General features: G+C 36.9%; 1 protein-coding gene and 1 long non-coding RNA gene across 3 annotated transcripts in view; one reads left to right on the forward strand and one right to left on the reverse strand.

The window, feature by feature from the left end:
• The window catches only part of LOC309504199, a 94,976-nt gene extending 77,715 nt beyond the window's left edge, over positions 1-17,261 (forward strand). Inside the window, exons 2-3 of one of the 2 annotated variants that reach the window (XR_014208008.1) lie at positions 16,549-16,651; positions 16,797-17,261. This is a non-coding gene — a long non-coding RNA (uncharacterized lncRNA). Of the gene's footprint in view, positions 1-16,533; positions 16,652-16,796 lie in introns of both variants that reach the window. The other variant, XR_014208009.1, reaches the window with a different exon arrangement.
• LOC309504111 (uncharacterized protein) overlaps positions 1-25,997 on the reverse strand; it is a 501,143-nt gene that overhangs the window by 202,724 nt on the left and 272,422 nt on the right. The window lies entirely within an intron of this gene.

The following is a 25,997-nucleotide window of genomic DNA, read 5'->3' on the forward strand; positions in this document are numbered from 1 at the left end:
TGCTGTATATCAAGTCGAGATGTGCTGATATCTCTAGTCTCTAGTTCTCTGTCTATGTTATTAGACATTTGTTGCTTTATACAGTCTCACAATACCTATTCTCTTATGTGATGGTATACCCGTACGTAAGTCAATGTCATAGGATTTAGTCATACTATTATGTCATGTCTAACATTAATCATTTTTCGCCACTAGATGGCGCTGTTTGCCATAGGTTTAGTTAAACTTCTCTTGGAAAAATGTTATTTGTTATGCTTCATAGCTACAATCATGCAAAGCTCAACAGCCATTTTCCAGTTCTGCGCAGCAAAGAGATCGCGTTCTCTTTTCTTCCGATTCCAGTTTGTTGTGTAAAGTCCAGAGAAGCTTTGCTTGTAAGTTTATTTAACATAATTGTTATTTTATATACTTTGTGTCTGTACCATATTAAAATGTATATATTAGACGCACGTTAGTGGTGACGCAGGCATTATGCGGACATTTCAGGAGATCGCCATGTGATCACTTAACATCTAGTGTAATTTTCCGATATTAATGTGTAAAGAGTTTTTGTATATTGTTTCTTTATATTTAAATAAGCATTTTTGTATTTCTTTTTCAGTTTCACAAGGTAATGTGAGAGAAATAACATGATAACACTCAAGTAAAGAAGAAAATTGACATCCTCTGAGTGGTCATTGAAGCCTCTTCATCACGTTACAATGTTTAGCTATCTGTATATGCATGCCCAACGCACACGCATGCAGAGGACAGAATACATACCCCTTTTTCATTCCTTTAACAATTTACATATTCCAGATAAACAAAATATTCTTAAAATCCTTCCTAAACCAGACAACTCAATAATAATCAAAACACTATTGTAACTATATTTAATTTCATTCTAGTATTATTTACTATCCACTTCAGTGTTCTTTTTCTTATTTAATTAGCAAAAGGATTTTTCTTGCTTCATCATTAAACAATACCTTGTTTTATATCATTCCTTCTATTATTACTATCCAAGTCTGATGCCAATTTGTATATATGCTTTGATTCATTCCTTCAAAATACTTTACAGTCAAGAATTCAAATTGAAAAAATTTTCATCCTTTACCAAATTACCACTAAAATTCCATGTATATGCTTGTTGTGGCATATTTACATTTACATTTATTCATTTAGCAGACGCTTTTATCCAAAGCGACTTACAAATGAGAACAATAGAAGCAGTTAAACTAGCAGTAGGAGAACAAAATGCAAGTGCTATGACCCTTCTCAGTTTAATTCAACGCAATTTTTTTTTTTTTTTTTATAGAACAGAATAGAGTAGTAGAGAGAAAGTGTTAGTATTACTGGATCAAGTGCTGTCGAAAAAGAAGTGTCTTCAGCCGTTTCTTGAAAGTGGCTATGGACTCAGCCGCTCTGGTTGAGTTCGGCAGATCATTCCTCCAGCAGGGAACAGTCATGGTGAAGGTCCGAGAAAGAGATTTTGTGCCTCTTTGAGATGGCACCACAAGACGCCGTTCACTTGCAGAGCGCAAGTTCCTGGACGGCACGTAAGTCTGAAGTAAAGAGTTAAAGTAAAAGGGAGCAGAACCAGTGGTTGTTCTGTAGGCAAACGTCAGTGACTTGAATTTGATGCAAGCGGCAACTGGCAACCAGTGCAATTTTGTGAGGAGAGGAGTGACGTGTGCCCTTTTCGGCTCGTAGAAGACCACTCTAGCTGCGGCATTCTGGATCAGTTGCAGAGGTTTGACTGTGCAAGCTGGAAGACCATTTTGTCTCTTACATAATATTTTGTGATTCCTTTAGGAATCTGCTAGTTAATTATTATTACTTCATTACTTCGTCTCATCAAGACTGTAGGTATGGGATACTATTTTACCTATTATGTATTATTATATTGTATTCGTACTATAATGCCCTAACTTTGAGCCTTTTATTAGACCCTTGCGTTTTATTGTAATTATTTTTCCATACTTGTATATTACATCTTCCAGCACATTAAACAGCATAAACTGTATTATCATCTGATCAATACTGTGTAATCTGTTATTAAATTTCTCTACATTTGTAATTGCTTCAACTTTATTTTATTTCTCACTCTTTGAGTCTTAATTTCATTTTCCTCTGAAAATGTTAGCCTTAAACATTCATCTTTATATTTGTTATTTTCACATTTCCAATTTCCTGCCCATATACAGTTTCATCTCTCCATCTTTTCAAGTTTGATTTTTACTTGATTGCTTAATCTTTCTTAATATCTTACTACAATACATTACATATGATATCCTATTGCATCTTCAGCACACTCATTATCATTGTCATCTAGAGTTATAACTTTAGTCATCTAAAGTAATGCTATCTTTAAAAACTTATTTTTTTTCCTTACTGAACACTTTTCACTTTCTTAAGGTTACTTCAGCTTTTATTGGTTTCACTATACCATTTTAAATTATAAATTGGATTTCTTAATCTCTGCATAGTTTCATTTAGCGTATACTTTTCTATTGTATACTACTCCTCTCCATTGTTACCAAAATGTATTTTATTCACATTTTTTTGTAATCAGGATCTATATATTATGGTATATCTCACTTTTTTTTTCTCAGTGTCTCAATTTATTATATTCAAATTCTTATTAAATTCTATAACCCAGAATACTTACACCACTACTGCTATTATCAATGTTACCGTAACATTTGACTTAAACAAGCCTTTCTCTTATCACTGTATTATTCTGGAACATCTCTGTTATTCCAACATCTCGATTCTCCCTTTCCTGAAAGATATAACAAAGTTGAGCTTTCTGTAAGACATCTCTCAGTCATTAATCATTCGGCTCCTTCTTAGTCACTCTTCAGTATTCACTTCTAAAGTTTCAAGCTCTTAAGATTACAAGTTCTTGTTTTATGTGTTAGAAGATTTTTCACTTTAAATTGAGCTTCATTCCCCTTCTAGAAATCTACTAACACATATTCCCCTTCTGTCAAGGGTTGTCTTAGTTTGTATACTTACGGTGTCAGATGTCCAAGCCATTACCAACAAATTTACAGTATTTGTTTACAGCCTTATTTACTTGCTCTGCCAATACAGCCTCTTGTTTATTTTAGCTTTATTTCATTCATATAATTTTTTCAACCATTTTAGTCCTGTGTAGCTTTGCTTATTGTATTCCTTAACTTTAACTGGCTCCATCCAGAGACACGCTATCAGTAGTTTTATTACCCCATTACTCTGCATTCTTGCTGTCTCACACATGTATAATGACAAGCTAGAATGAGTCTGTTCTGTTCTGTTCCATTTTAGGATTTTTATCGCAGTTATCACAACTATAGGTAAGAAACCGATATCTTTATATTGTTTTTCTTTCTTTTTACACACCAGAGCATGTTAGAGGTAATTCATATTGTTCTTTTCTCTTTTATTCCTTTCTTATCCTTAAGTAATTCTACACTGTTGGTATGTAACCCTTGTTCCCTGAGAAAGGGAACGAGACACTGCGTCGGTTCGCCACACCTCACCCCGCCTGAGCACTTGCTTCATAGCAAAGCTGACATTTCTGTGTGCCGGCGTGCTTTTGTATACATCCGCTTATGCCGTCACACGCTACGTCATCACGCAACGCCAATAGGATTGGACTGAGTTTCATTCATAAATTCAGACGCGCTACGCTGAAGGGCGTTCCCCTAGTGTCGTCACCGACGCAGTGTCTCGTTCACTTTCATTCTGGGCATTGTGATTTATAACTCCGAGTCCGAGTGAAGTGTGTGCTTTTAATTTGTCTTTGTTTACTTAAGATAAGTCATTTGTATTTTATTTTCGTTTGTTGTGCTATACTTGTATTGTGTTTTATATTTATTTTCTGTGCAGGAGTTGGGGGTTTCTGGAGTGGGGAGGCTAGCTGTTAGCGTATGGTGTGTGGTGATTACACCTAGTGCCGTGTGTTTTCTTGCATCCAATCCTCATGTGTGTGTGTGTGCGGGCGTGTGTTGGGTTACTGGGGTTCTTCTAATTGAGGCAGCTAGCCCGTGTCTCCAGGTACCTCCGCTGCTGGTCAGCTAGCTCAATTTAAATATAGGTTTGTGGTTATGTGTGTCTGATACATATTGTGCACGTTACCGTAAAATTGATTCTGAGAATCTTGCTGTAACATTTTTAAATATTTATATTTTCAATGTTGTTGAAAATAAAAGTGTACTTTTTTCAATATGACTTACGTCTCTTCACCCATCCTTTGATCAACGAACCTGTGCACCCTTAGGGCTGTTAATCCCATAGACAGTAAAAGAAATGGACACAGCGACCCCATTGGAACTCAATTGAGACAAGTGAAGCCCATTTTTAGCGATTTCTTAGCACTTCCTTTCCTGACGCACAGACTCAAACCGAGCAAAGCGTTACACGGACCACGTGAGCAACCCGTCTGTCTTCTAGTAGCTGTGCCAAGAAAAATCTGAATCATTCCCTTCCGAATCTTGCAGAGATGGAGAGCGTGAGTAGGAGGTGTCCATGAGCTGGAGCAGGAGAAACTTTCGCTAGGTATTCTGATTAATTATATTGTCATTTTGCCTCCACGTCTCCCCGATTCCCCGTGAGCTTCTCCTCCCGTCCATACGGTAATCTCTCTACTGTGCGACAGAGAGTCGTGTGGTTATGACGCAATCGTTAGCCTATTCTTACAAAAACTGCTTCTACGGGGCCATAACGTAAGATACAAGGTAATGGAGCATTTTATACATTCTCGTGTTTCTTTAGAAATAAATAATGGACAAATGGAGTCTTTAAACGCCTCAGATGTAAAGTTATTCGCTGTCAAAGTGACGCCAAAATGAATGGGAGTAAATGGGATGCTAACTGCAGGTGAAGTTCTGCTACAAGATGGCGACACGCGGCCGGCTTCAACTTCCGCTCGACTTACTTCCCCCCTGGTTAATCCCCAGTGTTCTGGGGTGGCGTAGTCGACCATTGTTGCCGTTATCGGCGTCTCCTCTGGAGTTGCCCCCCGCCCGCTTGCCACACTTTGTTGTATAAAATGTATATTTATTTGCAACAGTTAGGTTAACAGCAATAATACTATAATTCTGGTAAGAACAGCTGATGGATACGCGCTGCGTTGTCATGGGAACATCCCAGATGAAAATACTGAGGAAATTACGTTGTCTTTCGTTGCTCCCTTCATCACCATAATGGCACACAAGTGCCCCGCTCCCTCCAAAGTGCCCACTTCAAGGGTTCTGCCGTCTGCCCTTTTTTTTTTATTTTTTATTTTTTTTTTTTTTATTATTATACAGTACATAAGGTAAACACAGAACACAACAACAGAACACAAAAACAACAATAAAACAGCAGTAATAATAACAGTAATAATAAAAATAAAAAAAACAGCAACGACAAATAATAATAGTAATATTTAGAAGTATTAAATAGTATTTAAATAGTAATAGCATGTATAATAATAATGATAATAATAATATTTTGTGGTGACGGTAACAGTAATATCAGTGATAGCAATGACAGTAATAATACAATAATGATAATAAGGATGGTGATAAGTTGTGTTGACGGCAATAGTAATATCAATAATAATAATATATAACATTGATAATGATAAAAAAAAAAAAAAAGAGATACTATTGATATTGATAAAATCAATAATAACAATAATAATAACAACATGTATATCAATAATAATAACAGTAATAACAGTAATAATAGTAATACTAAATATCAATAGTTATATCAATAATAATATAACAACAACAACAACAATAGTAATAATAATAATAATAATAATAATAACAACAATAGTAATAATAAAGTTTTTTATTTTTATTTTATTTCATCTAATAATAGTAATGCTAAAGATGGCGATGATGATAATACTTTGCGATGACGGCGACAGTGATATCAATAATAATAATAGCAGTAATAATGATGATAATAATAATAATAACAATAATAATAACAATAATAACAATAATAATAACAATACACACACCCAACACATACCACACCTCTCCTAGTTTCTGTGTGCATGTTTTTTTTTGTTTTTTTTCCCATTTTTATTTTTATTTATTTATTTTATTTATTTTTTTCTTTCCCTTTCTTCTCATTCACTGTACAGTTACTATTTGTATGTATGCCTAAACTAAGGTGGTGCATTAAAAGAAGGTGAAGTGCATTAAGATCAGCATTTGGTGCATTAAAATCATCTGTGTCATGTGTTAGGTGTTGACTTGTATTGTTTATATTTTTATATTTTATATATTTATATCACTATTATCATCATCATTTCATTTATCTATTTATTTATTCATTTATTTATTTTAAACATTTAATATATACATTATACCATTATCGTCCTTATATCAAGCAAATTATCATCACATCGCCATCATTCCATCACTGTTAAATGTTTCTATGATATTGAAAATATTAATAACCATACTGTCAATAATAATTATAATAATAAAAATACTCACAATATTACTAAAACCTTGTATAAATGTATAATAATAAATGAATACATAATTAATCAGGATGAGTGTGTTAGATTTGTAATAGTTGGATGAGGTCTGATCTGGAGTGTTGAGGTTCCGATATACAGTTGTAATGAGGTGTAAAATATTCCAGGGAGATGTAGTCTATGAGCAAATTTTTCCAGTGTGTTATGTGAATAGTGCTTCGGGATTTCCAGTTCAAGAAGATGGTTTTCTTGGCGATGGCTAGGGCTACAAGGAGTATCCTTTTATTTGTTTTTTCCTGATTGAGAGTTGATAGATCACCTAGTAGACAGAGTAAGGGGGATAATGGGATGTGGCAGCCCAGGAGGCGGGACAGGGATTCAGTGACGTCTTTCCAAAAGTGTTTAATGGGTGGGCAGTGCCATGTGGCATGGATATATGTGTCCAGGCAGTTTTGTGAGCAGTGTGAGCAAATTCCTGATGTGAATCCCATTTTAGCCAGCCTTCCCCCAGTGTAGTGTGTTCTATGAAGAGTCTTATACTGTATGAGCTGAAGGTTGGCGTTTTTAGTCATGGAATAAATATTTTTACAAATTTGAGTCCAGAAGTCGGTATCAGGAGCAATGGAAAGGTCTTCTTTCCATTTGATTGTTGGTAAAGATATGGTTTTATTTGAATTAGCTATAATTTTGTATATTTTGGAAAGTAATTTTTTCGGGGAGGATATATTAATTAAATCTGCTAATGCGGTAGGAAGGTGAATGTTGATAGTTCTGTTGTTGATTTTGGATAATACAGCTGATTTGAGTTGCAGATAATTCAAGAATTGATTGCTCCCGATACCGTACTCCTGGACTAAGTAAGAAAATGAAACAAAGTTGTTAGACTGAAAAATGTGCTTTAAATGTGAGATGCCCTTTTGTGCCCATTTATGGAAATTGAGTGTTTTTTTGTTGCTTGTGAAATCAGGGTTATTCCAGAGTGGGGTGAGTTCAGATGGGGCCTGATTGGAGTTTGTGATGTGATGATATTTCCACCAGGCTGTCAGAGCAGAGGCTATTGTCAATGATTTGAAACATGGGTGGCGTTTAATGGACTGACTAAGAAACGGGATGTCTGAAATGTGCAATTTTTCGCAGAGTGATTGTTCTATGTCTAGCCATGTGGCCATGTCTGACTGAGTGGGGTGAGTCCATTTATATATGTATTGAAGTTGGTTTGCTAGTGAGTAATGGTAAAAATGCGGTGCTTCTAATCCTCCTAAGGATTTGGGTTTTTGTAAAGTGCTTAATTTTATACGTGGTGGTTTATTTTTCCAGTAGAATCGGGTAATGATGGAGTCTAAAGATTTGAACCAATTGAGAGAAGGTTGGGTTGGGATCATTGAGAAAAAATAATTTATTTTTGGAAGTACTGTCATTTTGATTATAGCTATTCTGCCCTGGATGGAGAGTGGTAAGTTGTGCCAGCGGTGAAGGTCGTCTTCTAATGTTTTAAGTAGAGGAGTGAAGTTGAGTCCAGTCAGCTCTGACAGCCTGGAGGAAACCTTAACGCCTAAATAAGTGATGTGGCCTGTGCATAGAGGAATGGGTGATACCTGGGCTGCAACATCCCATTTAGTTTGATGTAGCGGAAGAATTGAAGATTTATTCCAATTTATTGCATAATCTGATATTGTAGAGTATAAATCAATGGTTTTAGTTATTTCTTGCATGGATGATTGAGGATTTTGCAAAAAGAGTAAAATGTCATCGGCATATAAACTAATCTTGTGTTGTGTTTGGGGTGTGTGGATTCCTCTGATGAGTGGGTTCTGACGGATGGCTGCTGCTAAGGGTTCAATGAAGATGGTGAATAAAGAAGGAGAGAGTGGGCATCCTTGCCTAGTCCCCCTGTGCAGTGTGAAGCTTTGTGATGTTAGTCCATTGGTTGTGACTGTGGCAGAAGGTGCTGTATATAGAATTTTAATCCAATTAATAAACGACTCACCAAAGCCAAATTTTTGTAATGTGGTGAATAAAAAATTCCAATTGACTCTGTCAAAAGCTTTTTCTGCATCTAAAGGGACTATAATGGTATTTTCCTGTTGTAGTGATGAATAATGGATTAAATCGTATAATCTGCGTGTGTTGTTGGATGCCTGCCTACCTTTAATAAAACCAGTCTGATCCGGGTGGATTATGAGCGGGATAATTTTTTCAATTCTATGTGCAAGAACTTTACTGATTATTTTAATGTCTACGTTGATGAGAGATATAGGACGGTAGTTTGACGGAAGGGTTGTGTCTTTATTAGGTTTAGGAATAAGTGAAATAGTGGCTGTGTTCATGTGCACTGGTAATCTTGAATTTTCTTTTATTTCCGTTATTGCTCTGATGAATAATGGAGATAAAATGGACCAGAAATGTTTATAGAACTCAGCAGGGAAGCCATCAGGTCCTGGTGCTTTATTGTTAGGCATTAGACTCAGGGCGATATGGAGTTCTTTTTCTATGATTGGATTATCCAGTGCGCTGATTTGTTCGGTGTTAAGTTTTGGGAGTTGAATATTATTGAAAAATAAATTAATATCATCTTGTCTTATGTTATTATCAGATGAATAAAGTTTGGCATAGAAGTTTCGAAATATTGTATTTATTTCTTGTGGAGAGTTGGTAGGCTTCCCTGCTGAGTCCTTAATAGTTGCAATTGTTACTTTTTCTCTGTTTCTTTTGATCTGATTGGCCAAATATTTACTAGATTTGTTGCTATGATGGTAGGTTTCTTGACGGAGTCTATGAATTAGAAATTGAGTTTTTTTTATTTATGATTTCGTTTAGTAGGAATTTTTGTTTTCTTAATTCATTATATATTGCTTCTGTTTGGTTATTTGCATGTAATATTTCAAGTTCTTTTATTTTATTTTCTAGTCTGATTTCTTCTTGTTTTTCTATTTTCTTTTTATGGACGGAGAATGAAATGATTGTACCTCGTAATACTGCTTTGCCTGTTTCCCAAAGTAATGAAGCTGATAACTTTGGTGAGTCGTTTATTTCTAGGAAGGATGTCCACTCTCTGCCGTCTGCCCTTTTAAGAGAGTAGGGAATAGGTAAAGCTCACGAGCAATAAGCACGTCCCAGCCAGGTCTGTCACTTATTGGCTTCCCCGGAAACATTTCCGTTGTGTTCTGTCCTGTTTGCAGCGCGTTTCTATATTTGTTTGTGTTGTGAACTTTTGCAGCGCGTTTCTGTATTTGGTTGTGTTGTGAGTATTTGGAGCACACGTGTATTGTGAAACTGATGAAGATGTTTTCTTAATTTGCGGGTGTTTTTTTCTATTTGCATGTGTTTTCTTCAGCTGTAGCGCGTTGAGCTCTCTCGGCCACCGTATAAATGTGACCCTGGATCACGTCTCCAGTCTCGAGTCGCACGGGTATATCTGTGGCAATATCCAACTATACATTATATGGGTCAAAATTATAGATTTTTCTTTTATGCCAAAAATCATTAGAATATTCAGTAAAGATCATGTTTATGGAGATATTTAGTAAATTTCCCACCGTAAATATATAAAACATGTATTTGTGTGAGTGAATGCAGCACAATCGCCAACATAAATGAACAACTTTAAAGGAGATTTTCTCAATGTTTTCGATTTTTTTGCATCCTCAGATTCCAGGTGTTCAATAGTTGTATCTCGACCAAATATTATATCCTAATAAACCATACATTAATAGAAATATTATTTATTCAGCTTTCAGAAGGTGTATACATTTCAATTAAAAAAAAAAGATCTTTGTGATCCTTTTGTGGGCCAGGGTCACAAATAAGTAATAAAAAAAATCTATTGAATTCCAACCCTCTAATGTAAAACCGTTGCTGTCAGGTTTCTTACAAACGAAGCAGACAAGATGGTAAGTTTGATATTTTAATAGCAGAATGGATCGGAAACAGCGTGAAAGGTGAGTACACAGGAAGTAGATAATTGGATGAAGCTTAACTGAATGATAACAAAGTCTCTCTTTCTCTTGCAGATGCAGATGATGAAGATTCTCTGAAGATGGACTGAAGTAGGGCTGCACGATTCTTGCAAAAATGTGAATCACGATTTTTCTCCATGGGAATTGAGATCACGATTCTCTTGCACGATTCTCATTTTTTCAACCAAAATGTATTGCACTCAAGTACAAAAAAAAAAAAAAAAAAAACATTCAGTATAATAAAGTGCAGGAGTAACAAAAAAAATGTCTCTTTTCTTTATTTTAGACCCCTTAAAGTGAATAATTTTAAAGCTTTATGTTGTTGAATATAAGAGAACATTGTATAGGCTACAATAATAAATAAAAATAACTAAATCAACCTGTGATTTTTGCTCCATTTGGCACAGAATGTACATAATACATACATCTACTGTGTTTACGGGAATACTCGACGTGGCATTTTGAAATATTTCTGTGTTTATTTGGCCGTTTAGGCGCGCAACCGGAGACAAAAAACTACTATGCTTGTCCGTGTTGCGCTCGGAGCGCGCGCACAGCATCCTGTCAGTTTCGCGACTTATCGCGCTTTTAATATTTCATTTCAATATAATGCATATCCTGCTATTTTCTTTCTCATTTATTCACGTTTTGTTTTTAATAACTTTAAACAGAATCATCAACTGAAATCTACGCGGATTATCAAAAATACGACACATTTATAGGACATAAAAGAGTCTCTGCGGCAAAAGTGAAAGTAAAAGCACAGCAAAGCACCCGTTTCAATAATATATTCAAGTTTATATAACCTACTTTTACATTTTCGCTGCTGTTCTAAAACGGTTTTCGCCATTACCTTAAACAATCTGCAGCTGCTTGAATCCAGTGCAGGAGCTGTAGGTTACAATTTACCACAGAAACGTAAGCGGTTAGTTGATTGCTGTGGTGACTCGTGACGCTCGCGAACAGCACTGAACACGCACTTTTGCCGGTGGCCTACAACTTGAATATTATTATTATTATCATACACTTTTCATTAACTTCGGTAGGCTGTACAACAAGGGAATTGTGGCTGCTTTTTCTGCAGAGAGCCGATCTTTGTTGATGTGTCTTAAATATTATTTTTATTTTGTTGGTAAAGGGTGAGAGAGCTTGCGAGCCACATGATTTTTGTCAAAGAGTCAGGTATGGGTTTCGGCCATAGGTTTCGTACCCAACCACTAGTGTATTCGCGAGCCATAGGTTTCGTTCCCAACCTCTTGTGAACACGAATCAATAGATTAAATTACGTGACCTTAACTGCCGTGTCGTGATGTCGGTCATCCATCACAACCCTATATTTTGTAATTGTATGAGTGTGACCAATAATGCGTGAATGCAACATGATCTGAATGCAGGGAAATACCCGGAAGTGAATCGCCATCATTAAGAAATGAGATCGCATTTATGTCTGAATCGAGATCGTGATTTTTTTTCGATTAATCGTGCAGCCCTAGACTGAAGACAGGCTGAAGAAGATCGGGATTGACGGTAAGTATGCAGGTAGGTGAAGTAGAGAGTCTGTGAGACATGAATAGATGTGTATCGACGAGACCAGACTAAGGCCCCGTTTACACTGCCAGTGAAATGTGACCCAATTCCGATTTTTTGCTCACATGTGACACAGATCGGATGTGTTCTATGACAGTGTAAACAAGAAAAAAACGCATGCATTCGGATATTTCCAGATCGGTTTCAGGCCTCATTCATATGTGGAAATAAATCGGATATGTGCCAATGCGACTGTCATGTAAACAGGAAGATCGGATTTTCTGAGGCATTAGGCAACGTCTCCGCGGTTTAATGACGAGAGAAACCCCGACGCAGATCTGCAAAGGGACGGATGGCCCGACGAAACGTTGTCATCGTAGGAGAGGAATGTGGAGAGGGTCACGGGAAGTGTTTTCATATGACTGTAAATTTAACGAAAATTTTTGTTAATTTACATTTATTCATTTCAAGCAATTAGTAATTTATTTGTAATAAACGCTTTAAGTGGGCTATTTAAATTTAAAAAGTGCTAGGACTATTTACATATTCAATTATATTTTTAAAACATACGCGCAGATTGTGATGTAATATTGTGTGTGCATAGAAAGAATTTGTCCGCAGCCGCTCAAAAAAGAAAAAAGAAAATTGTTCACAGCTGCTCTACTCCTGAGCGCAACTCCTGTCAGTGTTGTGTAAGTACAGGCTCTAGGCAGTTTTTTTTTTGTGTTAATTTCTATTTCTTGTCGCTGTGCAGGCTCTTTATTGTATAACAGTGAACAGCCCTTAATGTATGTGCCGTAGATCGGTCCGTTGCATTACGAATGAAAGCAGTATCAATAATGTCAAATATGTGATGTGCAGTCAAGTTCGGCTGTGTGTATGTTGTTTTAACGAGTGTTCTCACCGACACGCTTGTGATTCGTGGGGTTTTAACGAGTTTTATAGACATTGTTTCTTATTCAAAAGTGGTGTTTGGCAACTTTGCATATCGCAGAGCATGAAACATATTTTGTGTTCGTCTATTTGTGCAAGAGAATTTAACCCTTTAAGCATGCGCGATATGTTTCAGATAGTAGCCTATATGGCAAGTGTAAACACATGAATCGGATATGGGTCACGATTTAAAGAATGTGTAAACAGACAGTCAAAAAAATCGGATATAGGCAACAAATCAGAATTGGGCATCAAGACCTGCAGTGTAAACGAGGCCAAAGAGTGAGTGACTGAGTGCTGCATATAAAGGTGAGCTCGTAATGGGATCCAGGTGACGGTGATTACTACTTAGAGGAGAGTGAGTGCAGGTGTGCGCCAAGGAGGATTCTGGGGAGTGTAGTGCAGAGACAGATGAGGAAGACAGACGGTGGATGTGACAGTTGCATCTGTGATGCCTTTATTGTTTTTTTTATAAACTATATGAACAAGGGATGCACTGATGCCGGTATCGTCCCGATTCTGTGCTCCTGTACTAGTACTCATTAATATTCCCCGATACTAAAACCGATATCATGCAGTGCGTTTAGTTATAACACACGTATAGTCTCAGACAATGGGGCGTCTCAACTTCATTAACATACAGACCACAGCCATTACTGTCACAGTGTCTGGTTTATGTTCCTTGGGTCACCACTAGATGTCCTCCTTCCCCACGGTGTCCAGCACACTCTTGAACTACATCCCCCATGATCCTTGTCTTTTCATTGCACTCAGCTGTCCCTTATCACTGATCATTGCACTCAGCCTTTTCCCCATTAGCATTGTCATTTCCCTGTGTATATAACCCTGTCTGTTTTAGTATGTGTCACAGAGTCCTTGTATTTATCATGCCACTTCTGTTTCTCGTGTTTCCTGTTTATGTTCTTGTTTTGGATGGATTTATGATATCGACTATTGCCTGGACTGGATTATGCCTATGGAATTCCCCAAATAAATATTAATACTGCATTATTGGATCTAACCTCTCTTTCTTGTGTGTGGATCGTGACAATTACACAGGAGAAACTTCACTTGTTGTAAACTGTAAAAGGATAAAAGGTTTAAGATTTGGATGTTCTGGGTTCATTCTGACGCCGCTGAACTCAAGGTGCTTCGTGTAGTTTGCCACTGCTATGCTGTAATAAACTTCATCTTTGAGATTTTCGACGTCCACGTCATTTTATTTATACTCTTATACGTTTAGTTTTCTGTTTAACCTTTTTTAAATCTTCTTTCACTAATGTTATTATGTATTATATATTAGCATAAGAACTTGTATCCATCGGGCAGGCAATAATATAAAGTAATATTAAAGGTACACTGTGTAGTTTTTAAGTATTTTATTAGCTAAAATCAATGTCTTTATTCATAAATATGTCCTCATTGGTGTAAAATTACCTCTGCCAATGATCTGACCTTTGAAGATCTGAAAAATTTCTTATCTTTATTTACATGGGGCGGGTAAGTCCAAGGAGGCTTCCATGTCGTTCCGCCATTTTGAAAAACTATAATAGCAGAGAGGGACAAAAAGCACTAGCCTACCTCAACACGTTTCTGTTCAGAGCCAGCGTCACGTGACTGAAACCAGCAGAAACGGACAAGGAGATCAGAGGCGCTTGTCACTGCCCCGGCAAATCTGAAAGGCTGCACTGCACGGTACTTCATAATGCAGGACCATACTTATGCCGAGCCACAGGACAAGGAATCCTCATCGCCAAAAAAGCAACAAACATTCGTTTGTTCGTTGTATGTCAAGTTGCAGTTTGTTTGAAATAACAAACCTCATCATCCGAAAGAAAACTCGATGAAGTGCTATTGGAAGACATGTTGTCATAGCTTCTTGGTACATAATGGCTACCGTAGTTGCAACACGCATTTGAAAAAGTGAGGCGCTAGAGAGCACTATTCGTCTGAATGCAAAATACAATTTCACCACTAGATGGGAGAAACTCCTACACAGTGTACCTTTAAATAAGTAAATAAATAAATGAAAGTAATGGAGTATTCGGGTCGGGTACTGATTTAATGACCTGAGAAGACCTCTAATGTGCAGCTCGTAAAGTGACAGCAGAGTAATAAACCTACTACTGACTTTGTCCTCAATGTTAATCTAAAACCTTTTTTTTTTTGCATTTGCATTTGCACTTTCTTCAATTTCTGTAGCTGAAAATTGTGATGTTTCACTGGTATCTAATATGTTTAATCACTGGCCCAACCAGACCAGTAGAAAAAATCCTTTTCACTGCTGAGCCCTGCTGGAGCAGCTCTACATATTCACTGTGCTATTAAATTAAAGATGGAATATGATAGAGCAATAATCTGAACAGAGAAAGTAACAGTAGCTCCTACAATACAATTTAACAGGCATAATTAGGCTTGAAAATAATTGAGGAAATATGTATTTGCTAAGCCAACTAATTTGATTCACATTCTTTTGGTTTCTCTGCCCAATATTTTTAAAAATGAAAATGCTGTTAAAATACAGGTATTGTAATAGCAGAACTTGAATCATTGGTGTATCCCTGCACACCCGTGCCAGATCAGACGAAATGCTGAAATGCATGAAATCTGCGCAACATCTGAAAAAAGAAATGACGTTGCAATGTGGCAAGTTCTAAAAATGAAAGTATCGGTCTCTGACTCGTTCTGGAAAAGTGGCATCGGTTCATCATGAACATCTCCCTGGGTGTGACGACGGGGGTGGTGGGGGGGTTCCATTTAAGTTGAAGGAAATCTGAAAAAAGATTGTCCAAAATATGGTTTTGGACAAAATGAACTATTTGGCTACATAGTTACTGTGATGTAGGTGTGTTGCTGTGCTGAGAGTTTAGAAAAAATATTTTAAGTATTGGTAAATGCTTGTTAGCAATTGTAAAAAAAAACTGGTAAAGATGGAAAAAATTGACTAAAAATAGGACACTTGGGTCGGCTTTCAGCTGAAATTGCAATTACAGTAGTTGTGTTTGAATACTTGTTATTTAATTCCATTGTAAATATTCTTCTAAGATGTTATATTTCAATATCATTCCTGCAGAAACAGAGTTTGCCATCATTCTATTCGAATGTGCTTTTATCAGTTTTGAAAGTGCATTAGAATTTGTAAAATGTGCTGCAAACATGTAGTTTTGCAGATGGTGAAGTATTTATGGCACAAGTGTGCTCAATGGAAGTAATGAAAAATAATTCACAGTTTGATAAAGATAGACTTCTGTGTCTCTGAACGAGTGAAGAGTTTTGCAAATATAAGTCTTCAGTATTGACAGATGGAAATAACTGTATATTCTGGCCACGTATGATAACGGTCTGGACTGTATTTGCATCAGGGCTGTGATATATACGAGTGCACTGGACAGGGCTCAGGGAACTGAAGAGCTTTAGTCTCCTCAACTCTACATTTACAGGAGATCCTTCACAGGTAAGACATGTACAATAGTTCACATGTGACTTCAAATAAGGTGTCTCGTTTCTCATTTTATATTAGGAATGTCCTTTCAAATTTGTGATATAAATGATTCAAACTATATATAATGTGAAGCAAACTAGTTCCATAAAGTAGAATTTATTATATATTTATTATGAGCATGTTGTGGGTCTCATCTTCTCGTGATGTTTGGTGATATTCCCCAGACACTGAGCTGGAAGCTGATGATGGGTTTCAGCGTGGTCTTCATCTTTGCTCTGCTACACATCTTCACACTGTATGACGGAGGGAATTCAGAGGATCTTTCTAACATTAAAAGCACTGGTATATCCACCTTCAATTCTCGTTTCAAAATTCTGCAGTAGTTTTAACTCCTAAACTAAACTATAGCTGTACTTATTTAAAATGATTGTAAATAACATAAGTTATCAGTCTTTGATTTGTGTATTTCTTTGGATTTGTCTTGCAGACTCTTCTAACCATCCTCATCACCTTCATCCTCGTGACCTTTTCAGCCGTGCTAAAGCTGAGAAAGATGAGGAAGCTCTTGACTTGAAGACTTACCTGGAGTTTGTTGCATCAAACGATCCACCTAAAGATGCAGTTCTAGTTTCTGATGACTTCCACTATGATTATTACATTCTTGGATCTAAGAAATGTAATAAGATGAAGTTAGATATAATTAAAAGTTCAGAAATATTGAAGCCAGGTGCTAATAAGGCATTACGTGAATTTCTAGTGAATAAAGACAACTTTGAAATTTTAGAGTGGAAAAGATGGGAAGAAATAGAGAGTGGCCAGATTTTATTTCACCCAGTAATCGTTTGTGAAAAATTCTACATTGTTGCAGATGACAAAGGTGTCAGTTCTGTGACCAAAAGCTTTTTCAATAAGAAAAACATGGAAACTTTAGTTCTCACCCTAAACAATGACATACTAGAACAGCATTTAGAAATTTACGAATATGTAGTCAACGAAGAGAAAAAGTTAGCCTCCTGAGACCCGAGAGTTTGCCTGGTGTGCATTTTATAATTGTTCTCGCTATTTGGGATAAGTAGGACCTAATAAGTATAATAACTAAAATTTGTTTTTGTACAGGAAGTAGTTTTTCCAGAAAATGAGGTCCTCATGTGAGGACAGTGGGTCTATGATTTCCCATATGATGTCCTCATGTGAGGACATAGTACTGCAATCAAAAAACAAACTTAAATGGTTGTAATTCAAGAATGCTTTGGAATATAGACATATGGTTGGTATTGTTTTTAAGAAGACATTTGCCAGATTATTGTAGAAGTGAAATAAATTATGAAAGTGAAACAGAAAAAAAGTTATATAAGTTTGAGTTTATGAAAATATAGAATGTAAAAATATAATTATTTATATTTTATATAAAATATATATATTATAAAATATATTTTACTCTAAAACTGCTAGAAAATTAAAGCCAAAAATCTAAACAAGTTGTGTTCCAAATTTTAGGTTGATATCTCAAAAAATGAGCTTTCAGTAAGATTTTATTTGGGCGCAGTACCAAACTTTTTCACTAGATGGACAGTCAGCTTCCTTACTGACCATATAAGGGCGTCTCCATTTTCATATGTTTTGAGTGATCTGAACCATGTCTTTCCATAATTTCATACAATTTATGAAGTATACATCCTATTCAGAAATAGTATGGGTGTTTTGGCAGTATTTGATTTGATTTCAACCTCTAATAAACATAAAAAGAGCACATATGTGCGTTATAGCTCGCTGCCGCATCACAAATCGAGAATCCATAATATTTTTCTTTATATTCTAAACATTTTCAGACCTTTTTTTCTCATAACATTTAATTAGTGTTATCTTTTGAACTCTTGGCATGAAAACAAACTGAGGTTTCTACCAATCTTTCATGATTTTTCATGTTTATTTCCATTTCAAAATAAAGGCCTAAACACGCCTAATGAATATGAAATATTCTTGTTGCAAATTGATTTTATTTAAAAAAACAGCCACCAAATATGAAAACTAGAGATTGTAAGCTTTCAAATGATATATAGTTTGTCAATATTACTTTAGGTTTTTACTAAGGTATTATTGTTCTAAATATATATGGGCAAACGTCCCACCAGCTAACCATATGTTAGAATAAATAACGTAATATAGTCCCAATGTCCTCAAACGAGTACTTCACATTTACTGATGTCCTAGAGTGCTACTATTACTAAAATATGTCAAATTTTAATCCCCGTATGATGATAGAGACAGTATTGTACATAAATACATTTGTTTCATTCATATAATTTGAATAGATTTTTTACCTGGGTCATTTTTCTTTCGGGAACTGGTGTAAAGTGTTTTGCTGATATTCCAGCCATTTTCTTCTCACTGATATTGGTGTAATGTTGTGATATCACCACAAGATGGTGTGGGCAGTGTCCCTAAATGTGGCCAACATGTCTAAGATTTACAAATTTGACTATCATTGTGTCAAGAGGCAAAAATGTAATGTCCTCATATGAGGTCGCAGGGTCTCAGGAAGTTAGAAAGGGAAGAAGTGCTGAAATATTTCACAGCTCACAACAAGAACTGTAAGTCAGCCAAACATGTGATGAAGCTGGATCACGGCAGCGACAGATCAAGAGCTTTCCTAAAGGGCCGCACGCATACGGTTGGAGGAGCGATAGAGGCATCGGTCTCGGGTGACATTTAAAAAATAGTTAAAGTAGGTGGAAAAATTAGTACGAAATACGACTATAGTCGCTTGAATTCTGAAACGACATCTAAACTTAATAAGGCCCTGCACTCAGCGAGTGTGGAGATAGAGGTTCCACCTAACCAATCATGTGTGATTGAGATTAAAAGCAGAGCCTGTTTTGCTCGAGTCCCGTACTCTGGTCGGCTCACCCGACTGTACAACAACGGTGAAGGACGCACAACCTCCATTACCGGCATCTACGATCATCAGGAAATAGCAGAACTTGAATCATTTGTGTATCCCTGCACACCCGTAACAAATGCGACGAAATGCTCATGAAACCTGCACAACTTCTGAAAAAATATATGACATGTTGCAAAGTGTGTGTTCATTACAGAATGTCAAAAAAGTAATTCAAGAATCACTATTAAATTTAATTTTAACATGCTAACAGTGTTTTTTATTTCATTTTTATATTGAGTCTTTGTTTACTTTTTATTTTTTTACAAGCAGTTAACAACTAACAACTGTGTTAAACAACTATTAATTTGTAGTTGTGTGTGTGTGTGTGTGTGTGTGTTGTGAAATGCTTGAAAACTGAAGAAAGAAAGTCTCAAAATCCAAACGAATAAAAGAGATCGACTCAGAGAAGACGTCAATGAATGCACGCGTCACCTGATCCACACATGCACATCTTTGTTGCATGCGCAAATTATGATACACTAATACAAAAGAAAAAAAAATTATTCACAGAAATTTCTCTATTTGTACAAATTGCTGCACATTCATTAAATTCTCACATTTGCACACAAGTTGAAAGGCATTTGGTTGTGGATAGTAAGTTCATGGATAATTGTGCATGCATTTATTAATCAATTTGAGACTAAATTCATCCCATAAAGAAATGGCACAGAAACAGAAGATGCTTTCAGATTATAAAGAGCTCAGAAAGGAACTTCTCCAATATATGTCTACACCCACAGAATATGCACAAGCCAACCGGAGCTTTCAAAGCTGCCTTTCTTTAATTCCACAGTGTGGGTTTAGGGCTCAGACGGAGCTCCACACATCAGATGTCCCCTATTACAACATGTAATGGTATAACAGAGAACTTTAGTGATGCAGAAATAGTCCAGTCATGAGGCTTAAGCAAAAGACAAAACAGAAAAAATAAAAAATACAACCAAGGATGTGTTCTTGCACACTGCACATTTTTACACTGAGAGCAAAACGAATATGAAACTGAATCTGAATGTGCCGGCAGGATAAAGGAAAGGCAAATGTTCATGGCTGTAAAGTAGAGCTGCCATTCTGGATATCACAAGTACAAAATAAAATTCCACTGAGAAAAGTAGAAATGCTCAGGCATTTCAGAACACATGCTATTTTACGAGAGCTGGTTAGTCCAGATACGCCGTCCCAATCGCAAGGTCACGTCTTTTTAGATGCGCATCGAGGGATTCGGTAAATGTGCTTTCAATGTAGTTTATGCTCATGTGTTCTTATCGGCTAATTTTATCCAACTCAATTGAGCTCATACGTTTTTTTAGAATTTATGCGCATATGGTCTTTCCATCCAGAGGTTTTATGCGAGATCCCAAAATGAGCATAAAAATAGGTGGATGGAAACACAGCTACAGTAAGCAACATTTTCACCAACATGCAAAACTGCATCAGTTCAGGAGTTTAACAAACACGCCACAACACCAAACTCCTTGAAAGCTTATTTTAATAATGTTCTCTGGCCTTCCAGCTAAATCTCTGAGCAGGCTACAGTATATTCATAACTCGTACTTCTCCTCGTGAACACATTACACCGGTGCTTTCACAGCTTCCCATAAATGTGAGAATTGATTTTAAAATTCTTATTTCAACATACAAGGCACTATATATGGGACTGCACCAGAGTATCTTTGTGATCTCATTAGCCCCTATACTCCATCACATTCTCTCCGTTCTGCCAACACTCTTTTGCTACATCAGCCTTCATGTAAGCTCAAGATCTACGGGGGAAAGAGACTTTTCATGCAAGCCCCCAAGCTATGGGCTGTGCTTCCTCTTACCAGCAGAAATGCACCAACGTTGGGACATTTTAAAAAGTTGATTAAGACACATTTATTTAAGGCTGTTTTTTAATTGTTGTATTGACCTTGCTGTTTTTGTTTATTTTACTGTAGCGCTTTGGGTTTAAGAAAAGCACATTACAAATAAAATGTATTATTATTATCTTTATTATTAAATAAATGTCACCAACACACACACACACACTCTCTCTCTCTCTCTCTCTCTCTCTCTCTCTCTCTCTCTCTCTCTCTCTCTCTCTCTCTCTCTCTCTCTCTCTCTCTCTCTCTCTCTCTCTCTCTCTCTCTCTCTCTCTCTCTCTCTCTCTCTCTCTCTCTCTCTCTCTCTCTCACACACACAAACAGACCCTAGGTTAAGTGTGACAGCACAGTCAATCCACCAGTGGATTCCTGAGTATCTCAAACAGATGTCTTGAAGAACTTTATGCAGGATCAACCTCCAAAAAGTAATTACTAATTACCGCCACAAAGTGCTCGATCACGCTCCTGAGCGGCAGACGCATGGAGGGACTGTGGCGGAGCAGCTTCGAGATCAGGTCACGAGCGCCGTCAGAAACCACTTTAGGAAACTGCAGATCCACCTGAGACACACACACACACACACACACACACACACACACACACACACACACACACACACACACACACACACACACAAGAGAACCTCGACGTGAACAGGGTATTCACCAAACATCGAGAACAAAAGTTACAAAATAATAAAATAGCAGTCAAAAATTAAGTCAAGAATACTATGCATTCTCAAAACTTGAAAATAACAAAACGTAATTTGAATTCCTGAGAAAACAACTGTGCATGTCCAGCACTGGATAGTTCTGAGGGCGGGTGCTTCCCACTTCAGCCTGTAAGCGGACAGAAGCAGAATGGATATATTTGAATGCATCCCTGAAAGGAGAATGGCAATGATCCAAAACCCGATCCCCTCGTGTGCTGTAAATGATGTGCTGAAACTACTTTGGTATTATTGTACGGAGGTTGGCCTTGTTAAAGTCCCCGGAACAATAAATGCGGCCTCAGGGTGTGCGGGTTATATAGTCTGCATATATTCCCGTACAGTTCCTTGAGTGCCTGGTCTGTGTTGGCTTGCGGGGGGGATGTACACTGCAATGACGATTACCGTAAAACTGTCCCAGCTGCTTAAACTGATGAGTTACAGAAAATAAAGGGGGAATCATATTGCAAAGTACCCCGAGAAGAATATAAGGTATTTCAAGAATTAAACGCAGAAAAAATAAAAAAAACAGCTATTTATCAGAAACTCTTTCCAAACATCAATAAACGATATTTACATAAACGCATCCCAAACAATAACACCAGCCAGACAAACAATCCCAAATAGCAACCGCAGGCTTTTATAAGAGGATTCTGGAGAATGAGTTAATAGGTGCAAGAGACATCAAATGTCAGTTTCCTGAAGATGAGATCAGTCTTGTTTGTAGTTTTTAAGAGGTCATATAGATGTCCTTCCTTACAGAAAAGTTGTTTTCAGTCCTCTGCTAATGGCATTACTGCCTCCAGAGGGAATCACGGAAATAGGTCCTCTGGGAAGTAATCCAGGAGTGACTATAGCATAAAAACTCTATCTGGGCAGCAGTTTCCCAAACCAGGATTTTTCCACGATAGCAGCAAACAGCATGAGGCAAATCACACTGATCTAATTCTTCTTCTTCATCTTCTTCTTCCTTTTTTTGTGCGATTCGCATCAATTTTGCGCATTACCGCCACCTACTGTGAACTTGATCCAGAGACTCTAACAACTACCCACTCCCCATCCTCACCCACTATATTAAAACATTATATGCTACAGCCAGCGCTGCGTGTTCAGCTCCTCTGGCTTAAAAAAAAAAAACCTTTCAAATCCTATTAATTAAACCTGTATTCTCCAAATATTTAAATAAAGCTTCTCTATTATCATTTTCCTGTTCTGGTTTTAATATGTTTCTCAAAGTTATATCAGTCTCCTCTTTCCTCGGGAGAAATTAGTATAAGTATATTTCCTTCATATACTCTTTTACCGAAACGCACTTGCGACTATCAGCAGTTTAGTAATCTCTCTTTAGCAACATGTTATATGTAAAAAATACATTTATCAGCATATGTGAGTTACCCATCACACTTTCTTCATGATTTACCAGAAACAAACTCAGCAGGCGGTGTCAAGTTTCAAATGAAAGTCCACACCCTCCACTAGTTTGTCCATTCTATATTTCAAACTATTTTCCTCAAAATGTTCTTCATCAATTGATTGTTTTCTAAGTTTCATCAACCTTATATTCAATCGCTCTTGTTGTCTAATTATTCGCATCTCTTGCTTTGGAAACAGTTCTCTCCTGAGGAGGAACTTCCCGTCTTCTGTCTTCGTCGTTTCTTGGCTTCTTTCTTTTCTTCTTTGCTTTGACTTTTCTGAAGATTTGCTACAAATAAATCATCCAAATTAATCTCAAGCTTGTTTGTTCTAGTTTTTACAATGGAAGTACACTGATCACAATTCCTGACAATGTGCAAGTGTGTTTGATATATGGACCAAGTTTTCGGACCCAGCGCTGTCGATTCCCCCTGCCATGCACGGGTACTAGCTTCAGCCCAGCCGGGCTCGGGCCCTCATAATAATAATAATAATTAAAGCTGCAAGCAGCATTTAGCGGGGTTCAAGCATTTAGGGTCTTTAAGCACATAAGGCAGTTTAGTGAGTTGTCTGAGTTTTTGTTTAGGATTTACAGGCTTTTGAGTGTTTTTTGCCATACCCATTTTCTAAATGATCCTGTTATGGCTACCCAATGGGTAAAGTTAAAGTTTTTTATATAATGAATAATCTAGAGCTTCCAGAGAATTGTACTGCACTGGTATATTTCCGATCGGGCGAAAAACCTAGGACTAGTTCGCAAAAGTAGGTTTTTAACATAATCGCAAGTATTTAATGAACAAATTGATTGACAGCAGTAGTTCTTGAGGCAAAGTTGTTCTGTATGAGGAGATCTATCAAATGATATGCATCACGTGATTACATAGCCGTAAAACCTGTTAGCGTCAACTAGTGGCTGATTTTTCAAAATTCTTACAGACCTCTAGGGCCACGAGTCGAACATGCCCACCGAGTTTCGTTCTGATCAGCCTCCGTTAAGAGCAAACTAACAGCTTTGAATTAAAATGGTGAGGTATCCTGTTGTAAACATCAACCATGCCTGTTGACAGTTCTCTTTTGTGGGAAAGGAATGAAAAGTTCTCAAATCCGCAGCACAGACTCAGACATAACATTTATATCCATGATCTGCCATTTTCACTATTGTCCTTGCTTGCTTCTTCACAATACCTGCAGATCTTCTGCTGATTCGGCTGTGCAGGTCTACATTAACACTGCCTGGCCTAGAACATGGACTGGAAAATGCAAATTTGGGGGGTATAAATACTAGCAATTATGTGAAGTGTCAGTGCAAATGAAGTGATAAACACTGACAAAATATGATTGTGTTATAATAGTTATTGTAATATAAGTGTGTTCCATGTTAACTCAATAATGCATGCTTACACACACACACACACACACACACACACACACACACACATATACAAATATGTTTTCAATGTCTTTAGGATGTGTTATTGTGAAAAAAATATTTTAATGGTCTAACCATTTCATATATTTCATTGTGATCTATATTATCAGTCAAAAAAAAAAATAGCTTTAACCATTTGTTTGTTGGCCAAAGCTGAAAGCTGATAAAAAGATTAATACTATGTCTAATACTGCTGCTCCCTCTAGTTGACAACAGTGGAATTACAGCCTCCATCTTACAGTTGAAGTGTTTGAATGAATGAATGGGAATTTGGTTTTTCACTTATATCTCGGGAACCAGAAGGCGAAAAATTCTGAAATTCAGAGCATAGATAGTTCTTGAGGAGCCCTGTTGAATGAGACCATCGCGGTGTTTTTGGGCGATTGGAGCCCGGAAATATGACCGTTCAAAGGCATATCTATTGGGGCTTTTATCTCTGGAATGCCCAGGGCAAATTACACCACATTTGAATCGAAGCTAGCCAAGAACTGGCCCTTTCCAACGAGCTCTCACACAAGGTTCGGGGTGGTCTGGGTCGGGGGTTTCGGCCGTTCAAAATCGGGGGTCCCACGAATTTGCGATTCGTGGGGGGCGCACTCCCGAGGCCCGCGATGACACGTTTCGATCAAGAGCCCGGAGAGGACCTTACCATCAAAATTTGAGCGCGCAACGACTTTCCGTTTTCGAGTTATGAATGAATTTGTACTGGGGGGGCGTGGCCTAAATGCCGTTTTACTTTCGTTTTCAATTTCCATATCTCAGACAGACAGTGTGACACAATTGTCAATAATAATACTCCAATAGATGAGTTTTGACAAAATGTGATTGTAAATGTTAAAATAATGATTTTATAAAGTCTAAATATGAATGATATAACAATATTAGGGAGTAGTATGATGAAATGGCAGCAGGGGGCAGTAAAATACCACTTATTGGCTTAATATGCCAATGTTATTCATTTTCTTTTTTAACTGTTATTTTTTATACTTTTTCTGATAATTATTGATCTATAGAGTCCAGAGATTTGTACTGCACTGGTTTTTAACATTATTTTATAAACATTATATGATATATATATAGGTTATAGGAAATATATGGTTTTAAAGCTTTTTGACAGTTATAGCGCCACCTATGGTCCGATCTCCATAAAAATTTCCATGCTTCTTTAGCTTGTTATGTCACATATGCTCATCAATTTTTGTGAAGTTCTGATTTTTCATTTAGGATTTATAGGCTTTTTAGTGTATTCTGCCACGCCCATTTTCTAAATGACCCCATTACAGCCATCCAAATGCAAAATTTCAACTTTTTTTCGATAATTATTGATCTAGAGAGTC

Source organism: Leuciscus leuciscus, assembly GCF_965113295.1.
Source record: "Leuciscus leuciscus genome assembly, chromosome: 8".
Taxonomy (NCBI): domain Eukaryota; kingdom Metazoa; phylum Chordata; class Actinopteri; order Cypriniformes; family Leuciscidae; genus Leuciscus; species Leuciscus leuciscus.